Here is a 12,525-nt window from a genome sequence, read left to right as displayed (position 1 = left end):
TCATATCAGGACGATGAGGACGAACCAAGCCATCAAATAAGTATTATGGAGCTCCACCTTAGAAAGAAACTTAGCGACGGTGCATCTTTTTGCTGATGTGAAGGTTACTAGAAATCTGTCGAAGCCCTCGATGAATGTTAGCCACCATCACCGGAAGAAGCAAAAGTTCCTTTTTGTAGGCAAGCTGAAACCGCTGGTAGAGCACTTCCAATGCCGTAATGTCATCGGACTGATATAGGACCATGCATTTCTTTAACCAGATAGCGAGGTAACCGGCAAGAAGGGTCATCGGCTGAATCGATGCGGTCGCATGCCATAAGAACAATTTAAACTTGGTCCCTGCAGGAAAGCCACTCTTAGGACTGCTAATGGTATAAGAGTGAGCGTCGATCTTCTTCAACAGACCATTAACCTCTGAAGGAGTAAGCGGTGCCAGCTCACAAATAGCCTCGCCAGAATTGCTCTCCAGATTCCTGAACAAATAACATGCAAACTGCTTCAGAGTCACATGTGACTTAGTCCTCTTCGCTAAAGGCTCAGACTGCGCCAAAGCAATATGATAGTGACATGTGAGGTCCCATAAAGTCTCGTAGCGGTCGGGCATGCGATCCTTCAGCTGACTCAATTCATGGTTGGAGGGAAAGTATTCTTGATATAGCATCTGACCCATGGGCAAACCAGAAATCCTGTGCATCTCATGGAGAGTCAAGCCCAACTCCCCTTGCCGGGTCAGAAAAGTGTTCGAATCTGGGTTATAGAGCTCGCACAAAGTGAAGAAATGCTTCGCATTGACAGGTAAGCCATACATGGTAGAACGAATGGCTGCATATAGACCACAAGCGTGCAACTCCTCGCTCCATCGGCTTAAGACATACTTCATCATACGAACCCACCAAAACTTGTCTAAAGAATGGACCCAGCCATAGAATCTGTGGTGCGCCGCAGGCAACTCCCGTCCTAAGTAGGCAAGATGATTCTTCAAAGTGGAAGCAGAAGCAAGAAATTCTTTACGCGGTGGTGCATCCAGCCCCAATACTCCAGGACGCAATCCAACGATATGACTCCTGCTCGAACCAGGAGCTGCCTGATGAGTGATATAGCCACAGTGAACACTCTCATGCTCCTCCGTCAAGCGCCACGACATCTCCCATGTCACAGCCTGACGCTTGAGCTCAATCAACGAATGGTGTCGAGGAATCTTCAGCAAATATAGGAAACCACCGCCATTTTTATGAAGCCACTGCTCGGCGTCAATAAACACTGCATCCGGATCTCTGACAGAGTTGCCAAATAAAAAGTCAGTCTTCCTGAGAGACTGAACAGAACTAGCATCCTTCACGAAAGGCGCATCCGTAATCAACTGTCGAAGAGCTCGATGTCCACCTTCCTTCACCACTTGGGCAACCTCTGTCGACGTGCCCGGAACAAACTGAAGAGTAAGCGGAATAGGTGAAAAATCATCGGAGGTGGAGTAATACTCGTCACGACGTCCGTCCACTGCATGAGATGAGAACGCTCTAGAGGGATATTCTACTAAAAACAAGCAATTAAGTGTTTGTTAGTTTCAGTTATAAAAGGAAGTTGAACTCATCTTACGAATGGGTAAGATAGAGTCACTGCCTTATAAAGGGTGAGACGATTTGGCCACATTATGCACTTATAAGGTATGATATATCAAAAACATATCCCTGCCTTATAAGGCACAATGCAGCGTCAAAACGCCCCCTTTATTTATTTTGAGATATGGTTTTGACCAAGCGGAACCCATCTTTAAAGCGTCGATCCTAACCAAGGAGAATCAAGGCTCTTCCCGATTGTCTCACCAAGGAGAACAAAATGGGGATAAAGGACTAATCTACAAATTTACAAATACGCCAAAAAGAGCTCACCAGCATATGAGGGAAGCACGCCATCAGCCGACGCAGTAGGGGAGTGACCTCTCGGGATGTGCGACATGATGATCTGCAAAATCTCCAAATTCTACCCCCTGAAAGATGAGCTCGAGGCGTCAAGTCACAAACCCTAACCCTCATATGCAATCCCACAAATTCATGTACTAAATTAAACATGAAATATGCCAAAATTATGGAGGATTTACCTAAGGAAAAGCTCGAGGATCTGACAAAAAATTAGATCTTGAAAGAGGCTCGAACCACGTGCTCGAGGGGCCTGAGAGAAACTTTAAATATGGAAAATTTGAGGGATTTTTCAGTCTAAGATCAAAAGGAAGGATAGATCTAAGACAAATATGAAGATTTGAGGGAGAAAGGATGCACGAGGGAAGAGAAATCTAAAAAATTTGGAGGAGAGGGTGGCCGGCCCTAAAGAGGAGAAAAAGAGGTTCTTTTATAGTTGAACCAGCCTTGAACCAGACCGGACCAGGTTGAACCAGACCAGACCAGTCTAAATCAGTTCAAAGGAGGCTGAACCAGGCCAAACCAGGCTGAACCAGACCAGACCAGGAAGAACCAGACTGAACCAGACTTGAACCAGTCCTGAACCAGCCTTGAACCAGGTTGAACCAGGTTGAACCAGTTTGAACCAGATTTGAACCAGAATTCAAATTGAAGCTGAATCGAGTATCAAAAAGACTTCAAATCGACCGAGGGTTCAGTCCATTGTCTATTCTTTCCTCTCCCACACATTCGGAAGGGTCAGAAGATTTTTTGAGCCTAATTACTACCTTTTTTGGGTCATTATCGAGCCGGTTCAGCTCATTCGGGCACGAAAAATACTCCAATAAGGTATATGAGTATAAACTATTCCCTATTTTTTTTCGTTGAGAAGTTTCTGGAGAATATTTTTCTAAAAAATATTCTTAAGGATAACTCAACAACACTTCGCCGGACAACGCGTCGCAAATGAGAACTCAACGCCAACAATCGATGGTCAGTTCTATGTTGAACCAACAAACACGAGCTAAAGATCAGAAAATCAGGAATCGACTTCAAGTTCAAAATTCCGACAACGGTCAGACAATAAATGCAGTACCGGAACCCTTGCAGACATTCGACAAAGCACCGAATAGCCTGAAGGATTAAAGGAATCAAGAACAAAAGCCATTCAAAAGTCCCGTCATACCGATTGAAGGTTAGGGCAATCATATTCAAAGCATTCCAGACTCTTCTACAAAAGAACAAGGCTGAAATACTTTGGAGGGGGTATCTGTAGGCATATAAAACTACTTATAGGTCCCTTAACACAGCTCGGCACGGTGATTCAACAAACCAACGAACCATCGAGGCGACGAGGTTAAACACCGAAGCGGATTTGCTACTAAATCAGGATCCGGACTGCCAAATCAGAGTCCAGGTCAACAAATCAAAATTGGGACAAACCGCGAAACTGGAAAACGGGCGCAAAACCAAACACCTGGAGGACTCGGCCGAAACCGAGCCACCTCTAGGTGGCTCGTGGCCGAGCCACCTAGGTGGTCGGCCACCTGGGCCAAGCCCAGATCTGGGCTCAGATCTGAGCCCAGATCTGGTTCTAAATGCCTATAAATAGGCTTGGTGGCTCATTGTCTTAAGGGTTGGAACTTTTGGAGCCGAAACTCTGCTGGATTGAGAATTGAACTTCGAAGTTTTCAAGCTTAGAAGACTTGGCTTTTCAGATCTGGTTCTTGGTGATCATCCACGTCAGATAAGGCAGGAGTTCGAGAGAGAGAGATCAGATCTGAGATCTACACGACTATCCTCCGGATCAAAACTTGGTTTTTGATCCCGAGAAGAGTATCGATTTCGCTTGGTCGATTTCGATTACTAAAGGCTATTATTTCCTTAGCGAAATAGTACCCCCGGTTGTTATTTTCTTTGTGAAATAGCACCCGTCATATCGTGTAGATCCGACCGGATCAAGATCGCGTGGTGGTCCACGGATTAACCCCGGCGTAGGCAAAGAACCTACAAAACCAAGAGACCGCAAAACAGGATCTCGTAATTCGTTCGACATAAAAGGAAAGTTGTAATTTTTTATTTTTTCTTTGATTTTGTTGTAACCAGATCTTATAAAAAGACCGGATCTTTTGTAATCTATAAACTATTACTCAAGAGTGCAATGGAATCGAAGAACGCAATTTTTCCCGCGAACAGTAATGAGTCGACTCACAGGCTGAAAACTGGATACTTCGATTCTTCTATTCGTCATCTCATTTCACGCTTTCTCCTGTGTTCTCTTATACTGTTTGACACCTCTATTCTCATGCTAGCATGAGAATCATCTATCCTCAAGCTCCCATGAGGATCGCTAAGTTCCGAAGAGAAGATACACCCGTATCATGTGTCCCCTCTTTAAGAACTTGAAGTCCCGTTCAAGTTAGAACTTCAGCTGAGGAAACTCGTGAGCCCCTCCTTCCTTATTGAACCACTTAGCCTTGCTAGGAACTTGACCTTGACGTCCAATGAGAAACGACTCCTTCATCCCCCTTCTTGTTGTGGTCGTCTTTCGCTCCAAAATGCAGTCTTCCTTCAGCGGCTCCTCTCTATCAAACCATAAGTCATCAACATGCGGTAAGATCACCTTGTCATCACCTTCATCATCCAGTAATGGAGGCTCAAACAACTTCAAGTACTCGGCATTGATCACCGAATACATGCCTAAGTAAGGCGACAAATCCAGCCTAAAAGCGTTGTCGCCAATCTGATCGAGAATCTGAAACGGACCATAACGAATAGGCTTCAACTTCTTGCCTTCTCCTTTTAGCCTCTCCTTACTCAATTTCAACCACACCATATCGCCCACGCCAAAGTTACAAGGAACCCGATGTTGATCATGCTTCGCCTTGTATTTTGCTTGTGACTTCTTCAATTGTGCTTCAACCGTGGCATGAATCTGTGCAATCTTTTCCAGAAATCGCTGAGCCCGTTGTCTTTCATTCCCCTCCTTGCCGTCCGTCGTAGCTTCACTTGAAAACACTAGATCAAACAGACTCGGCGGTAAGAATCCATAACAAGTCTCAAACGGTGACTTCCCTGAAGATCCATGAATCGCCCGATTAAAAGCAGACTGCAAATATGGTAAGCTCTCATCCCAAGTCTTGGGATGCCTGGAATTATACCCCCGCAACATATGCATCATAGTCCGGTTGACTACCTCCGTTTGCCCGTCTGTTTGTGGATGAATGGTCGTGCTCTTCTTTAATCTAGTGTCCATCAGACTCCACAAAGAATCCCAAAAATGCCCGAGAAACCGGCTGTCCTGATCCAAAATAATCGAACTCGGCAACCCAAAATGCTTCCACACATGCTTGAAGAATAATTGTGCTGCACCCGCTCTCGTCACGGTCTTCTTACAAGGAATCAAAAACACCATCTTACTGAACCGGTCCACCACAACGTACAAATAGTCATGCCCACGCTTGGTAGTCGGCAATCCTCCTAGAAAGTCCATAGATATGCTCTCCCACGGCCTAGAAGGAACCGGTAGTGGTAGGTACAATCCCCTCTTTCTGTTAGAAGGCTTCGAAATACAGTATAACTTACACCCTCCAACATACTTGGTCACATCATCAAGCATCCGTGGCCAAAACACATGTCACCGTAGATTGAGAAGCGTCTTCTGAATTCCAAAATGCCCTTGCACACGCGAGGTATGTGCTTCCCGAATCCATTGCAACCTATCACCATCCTCCGGAATACATAGTGATGTTCCACGATACAACAAGCCATCTTCTCCAAGTGCATACTCCCCCCTTTGACCATCCTTCGCTTGCTCGAACACACTACCGAAGTCTCTACTGGATGCGTACAGCTGTACATACTCCAAAGGAACCAAGGGCTGAATACGCGTCGCCACCAATAAAGCCCTTACCGGTGGACGAGATAACATATCGGCCAACTTGTTTGTCGCCCCCTTCTTGTACCTAATAATGATGTTGAAAGCCATCAAATACGACATCCACTTCATGTGCCGTGCCTGCTGTAGCTTTGTCTGGGCATGTAAGAACTACAACGGCTTGTGATCCGAATGCACGACCACCTCCTTCCCTAACAAGTACACCCTCCAATGTTTGATTGCTTGATACAATGCATAGAACTCCTTGTCATAGGTCGGGTAGTTCGCAATAGCACCCGAAAACAACTCAGAATGATATTCCACCGGCTTCCCATCCTGAATCAACACCGCGCCCATCGCATAACTAGATGCGTCGGTCTCCACCTCGAAAGTCCGCTGCAAATTCGGCAACGCCAACACCGGTGCCTCCGAGATCTTTCTCTTTAGCAACTGAAAAGCCTCCTCATGCGTCCTTCCCCACTCGAACTGAACCTTAGCCTTTGTGAGGCCATGTAACGGTACCGCATAAGTCAAAAAATGTCGAATGAACTTGCGCAAATACTGGCAAGCCCCCATGAAGCTTCTCACTTCAGTCACTATCTTCGGTGTCGGCCACTTCGTGATCACCGCCACCTTACTCGGATCTATCCTCCTCTGGCCCTTCCCCACGATAAAGCCGAGATACACCAACTCGTCCTTCCCAAACTCGCACTTCTTCCCGTTGAGCTTCAGCTGTCCATCCTGCAACACTCTAAATACTTTCTCCACATGAACAAGATGCTCCTCCCAGGTCCTGCTGTACACCAAAATATCATCAAGGTACACAATCACAAAATCCTCTATGAAAGGTCACAACAAATCATTCATGAGCCTCATAAAAGTCGCCGGAGCATTGCATAACCCAAACGGCATTACCAACCACTCGAACAGGCCCTTTTTGGTCTTGAACGCCGTCTTCCAAGTGTCTTCCTCCTGAATCCTTACCTGATGATAGCCAGACTTCAGATCCAACTTCGTGAAGAACCTCGTTCCCTCTAACTGGTCCATAAGATTATTGATCCGTGGTAGTGGGTAACGATTCTTGATCGTTATCTTGTTGAGCGCCCGATAATTCACGCACATGCGCCAACCTCCATCCTTTTTGGGCACCAATAACACCGGCGACCCGCAAGGTGAATAACTCGGCACTATCACTCCCGTCTCCAAGAGCTCCTGAACTTGCCTCTTGATCTCTTCGGACTCCTGTATTGAAGTGCGGTATAGGCCTATGTTTGGAAAGGAACTCTCGCCAGTCAACATAATCTCATGCTCTACACCTCGCCGTGGTGGTAGTCCCATGATTTCCGAAAACAAGTCCGCATACTTGGCCTTCAAACTGGCAAGACCTCCCTCCTGAAGCTTGCTCAACGTGGACAAGCATATCATACTCAGCTGTTCTTCATAAGGCCGAATGAACAATAACACGAACCTCCTGCCCGCATTCACCAACCTCTTAGCCTGAGTCACCGTCACCAAACCTGTCTCCTGCGGAAGAGATGCCGAACGAAAAATAAATTGCGCGCCATCTTTGGTGAAAGTATACTTTTGGGCCCGCCGATCATATACCGTGTGTCTATCCCACAAGTAAGGATTGCCCAAAATAATCTGTCAAACATCCAATGGAACCACGTCGCATGTGACCTCATCAATATACGACTCATGGAGTGCAAATCGGAACGTACACTGGTTCACCACACTCAATCCCGCTTTCTTCTGAATCCACCCTAATGGATAGGGCTTCGGATGCCTCACCATCTTCAATCCCAGCTTTTGTACCAATGCTTCAGATATCTAGTTCTTCTGACTCTCTGTGTCTACAATGGCATCCACCAAGCTAGTCTTGACCTGCAACTTCAGAACAAAGAGCTGCTCCCTCGGGTCGTCGTCTTCTTTAGTGGCCTGTTTCCCCGCCATAAGGTTGAGGCTGTTGTTGGGCTCTGTCATCCCAGGAACCTCTTTCGGACCCTGTGCTATCACGTACGTCTTTTTCTCCTCCTTCTTCTTCAACCCTTTCGGCTTCAGATGAGGGTACTTATCCTAGCAACGATCAACCACGTGCCCTGTCTGTTTGTAGTGATTGCATGTCAATCCTGCCTTCCCCGAATCACCCTTCTTCTTCTCTTCCTTATGTTGAGAGCTACTAGACTTATTTCCCGATTGTTTGGAATCACCCTTCGTTTCGTTGCCCTTCTTCTGTTTGCCCTCAATGGCTATTGCCTTCACGCTCGCTTCTGCAATCATCTCGACCGTGAACAGCTTCATCTCCTTACAGATGTAATCATTCAGTCCCGCCATGTACTTCATGAAGATGGAGTACTCATCCGTTGCGATGTTTAGAACCATCGCCTGCTGCCCATGTACTTCATGAAGATGGAGTACTCATCCGTTGCGATGTTTAGAACCATCGCCTGCTGCTGGAACTTCGTCGTGTACTCTTGAATGGTCTGATTGAACCTTTGGCGCAAGCCGTACCACTTGTACCAACTCTCCTCAAGGAACCCCACTGGATAGAACTATTTCCTGAGTAGCTCCTTGAATTTGTTCCACGACACTGCCTTGTTCTCCTGTTTGCAATAGGATTTCCACCACATCAACGCGTGTCCTGAAAGCTTCAATGTCGCAAACACGATCTTCTCCTTGGATGAATATCCGTAGAGGGTGAAGTACATCTCCATACGCTCAATCCAATCATCCAGCTTCTCTACATTGACACTCCCATCATAGACAAGAATCTCCACTTTGAAATCTATCTACAAATTTTGGTAATTATTTTTACCCCTTTGATGTCCAGCAGCCCTAACAACCTCGGTTCCCCCGTCTGAATCAGACTTCTCGCTCTCTTCATCGGACTCGACGATTTTCTTCTTACCCTTCGAAGAAGATTCCTCTCTTTTGTCCCCTTTGTTAATGAGACCCACGAGCTGACTGAGCGTCAAACCGATCATCTCGATCTGCTTCTCTATGACATCAAGTCTTGTTGAGTTATCTGTTTCAGACATATTCTCCTTCCTTAACTCTTGGGCTCCTTCCAAGGAAGTAAGGATCTCGCCAAGCTTCTTGTATTGCGATCGAGTCAGGACCATGCATAGGATGCCCCCTTCATAGGATCTGATCGCTCTGATACCAACTTGATATGAGTTGCCGTGCGAGCACCTTTGATCGCGGAATTATCAAAGGTGGGTTTGAGGAGAAAATAATAAGAATACAAGAATAACTCAGATTTTGGGCGAAGGAAAATACATTCTCTAGATTATGAGTATGCAATTTACAATCTCTCACAATCTCACTCTAGAATTGAAGAACAAGCTCTCCAAATCTCAATTACAAGTTAATCTCCTTTGATTTAACTCTCTGATTGTTTAGAAACCCTAAAACAATCTCTTATATAGGTGTACAAATGTAGATGGCAATTTGGTAAATAACTAGACCAAAAACCAACAGGAATTCGTGTGAATAGAATCCCAAACGAACCAGGAAACCCTCGACGAGTCGACTCATGACTGAGATGAGTCGACTCGACAGAAACTGGACAAAACTTAACAACCAGCGATGAGTCGACTCATGACAGTCATGAGTCGACTCAACCTGATGAGTTGACTCATGACTGTAATTAGTCGACTCACAGGCTGAAAACTGGATACTTTGATTCTTCTATTCGTCGTCTCATTCCACGCTTTCTCATGTGTTCTCTTATACTGTTTGACACCTTTATTCTCATACTCGCATGAGAATCATCTATCCTTAAGCTCCCATGAGGATCGCTAAGTTCCGAAGAGAAGATACACCCGTATCATTGGGTTTGGTTCGATCCGACTTGATTTGGTTCGCACCGACTTGGCTTGGTTCGGGCATTTCGAACTGGGTTTGGTTCGGTTCGTGGCCCTTTTAAAACCCCGACTTCTTCATCTTCTTCTCTTCTTCATCATTTCAAATTTTTTTCTGAGTCATTTCCTTAAGAACTCATTTCAAACACTTTCCCAATCCTCCTTACCCTTTGTCTCTTTGAATCTTGTCTTCGAATCCCTTTGATCTCGGCGGATTCAATTTTGAGGGCTAGGGTTTTGGTTTAAGTCTCAAGCTCAAGGCTTGCTATGGATTCGGCTTGCAATATTCTCCCCTTCAGACTTTCAGGTAATTTGTCACTCTCCCTAACCTTAATTTCATGTAGGGTTAGCTTCATTCATGTTTCAATTTTAATGAAGGAATGAAACCCTAGATCGTTTTCTTTTTGGGGAAATCTTGAACCAAGACCTGTTCTTGATTGTGTGAGAGGATTTGAATGACGATCGAACTCTTTATTTCACTCCTTTAGTTGAACTTTGGGTGATTGTCGAAGATTTGACTTTGGTTTGGGTGCTAACCAGATCGGTTGAATTAATATTGAGATGTGAAACTCTTGGACTTGGGTACACAATTGCGTGCCTTTGATTCATTTTCTTGCATTCTGATTTTTGGCTTTGAGGGGAATTTTGAGACCTTGTGCTTGGACATCAGAGCCTATCCCCTTGCATGCACACATTTAGCCAAATTAGGCTTGTAATCCACCTAAATTCCCATGTTTGACTTGGTTAGGTGTATGTGAGGTATTTGCCTTGACTCTGTACAAACGTCATGTTTTTGAGCCTGAGAAATGATCTGGCTTACCTGCTACCCTCCCATTTTGAATGTGTAGTCGCGCATGGAAACTGATTTCATATGAACTGAACTTTTAGTTTTGTATTTGGATGTGACTAAAATTCCTGGGCCTCAATTTTCATCACGAACATTTATGTAATTTGAATCCGGAACCCTGCATGATAACGGCCATATCGGGCTTTTAGTGCACACGATAGCATGATTTGTAGGCACGTTGTGCTTCTTGTTTGGCCACATTCATGTCTTGAACAAAAACCCCGAGATATTTGACTTGATTTGTTGCTTGATCTTTTTATATTCATTTCTCGACATAACTTAATCATTGATTTTCTTTGCAGATTAGTCATGTCGCCAAAGAGGTCACGTGTCCAGAGGGGCCGTTCAGCGACTCAGTCGCCCGAGCCAGTGCCTTTCAGTTACACAAGTAAATTTTCATCGCCTCTTTATGAATACTGCATATCGCATCCCCGCTTTCTTCTCCTTAGTGAGGCAATTGGGAAGAGCCACCACTCTCCTTTGTGGGAGTGGACACTTCACAAGACGTGTTTTGCTTAGTCAAGACATGTCTAAATTAATTTGGGGTGATTTCCTATTGCGCTATATCTCGGAGGGCGGGTATATTGCAGCTCTTAATCATCTCTCTTAGTTAATAAGCCACTTTCATTTTCCTTTAAAAAATTTCATTATGACTATATATCCTATATGATATCCCCGCTTTGCTCTCCCTTGTGAGGCAATAGGGAAGAGCCGCTACTCTCCTTCATGGGAGTGGACGCTTCACAAGACGTGTTTTGCTTGGTCAAAACATGTTTTTAAGACATATGTGGTGATCTCCTATTGTGTCGCCTTACGCTAGATAGGGTATATTATCGCGTCATTCACGTGGAAACATGCCTTTTCTTTTGCGTGTGTGATATGACTGAGATCGTCACGCCACTTATAAGGTCGTGACTCCATCTCACAGCTCGTGACATGAGTTCAACGCTTATACTGTCTCAACATAGGTATTTATGACTGTATCTAATAATTGTACATTGTTTTAGCTCAGTTGAATTTCTCTCAAGAGGTTTTAATACTCATGCGGTGGAAGGTCGCTACTGTGAGGCTTATGCCTCTACTGATGAGCCCATCCCTGTACCGATGGTTCCCCAATTCGCTCCGGGTGCACCGGACGAGCTCCCGCAGCTAATACGGAAGGGAGAACACCGTAGTTTAAGGTAACTTATCACGGATGCGCCTCTAGTGAAGGATCCAAGTTCTACACATCCGTTGAGGAAGCCAGACTATGTATTTGGCGATTCTGTAGAAGATCCAGCTGCTGCATCTCTTGGAACTGAGCAATTGCTGCATCATGATGACAGTGGCCATTTATACCTCCCTCTGATTCCTCGTCACCGTTCGCTGACCGAGCTACTGTGTCAAGCCGTTCCGTGGGAAATGTTGTGGAGGTTAACAGAAGAACACGACCGTATTCATTGTGGCTATATCACCCATGGCACGACTCCTGGGTCAAGTGATCAGAATCGGATAACAGGGTTACATCCGGGGATCGTAGGACTGAATGACCCACATAAAGGTGAAATCTTTACTGTTGCTAGCACTGTGAAAAATCGGCTCACGATTTTGGGTCGAGAGATGCCAACAACCGGTCACTGATGCTATGGATGGGTGCATTCATCGGATAAGCTTTGGTGGGATCGTTTGAGCAATTATATCTTGGACCGATTTAGTGAGGAGTTGAAGGCTAGTGGTTTGTACGCAGCTATCCGCCACCACCTATGGGCTGACGATCAGTGTCCCTCACTTCCTTGTGCTATTGGAACTTTACAATCCCAACACCAACACATTTTTAACCAAGTATGGTGAGTTAGGACTGGCACTGCACGAGATGCATAAGGTTTCCGGCCTTCCGATGGGTAATATGGTTTATCAAGAATACTTTCCTTCTAACCGCGAGCTACAACAGTTGAAATCGCGGACGCCCAACCGCTATAATACTCTCTGGGATCTCACCTGCCACTATCACATAGCTTTAGAAGGTGCTGATCCATCATCAAAGAAACCGCGGCCATAAATAAG

This window comes from Asparagus officinalis, chromosome 2, assembly GCF_001876935.1.
Source record: "Asparagus officinalis chromosome 2, Aspof.V1, whole genome shotgun sequence".
Lineage (NCBI taxonomy): Eukaryota > Viridiplantae > Streptophyta > Magnoliopsida > Asparagales > Asparagaceae > Asparagus > Asparagus officinalis.
The sequence above is the reverse complement of the archived record's forward strand: the minus strand, read 5'-3'. Positions refer to the sequence as shown.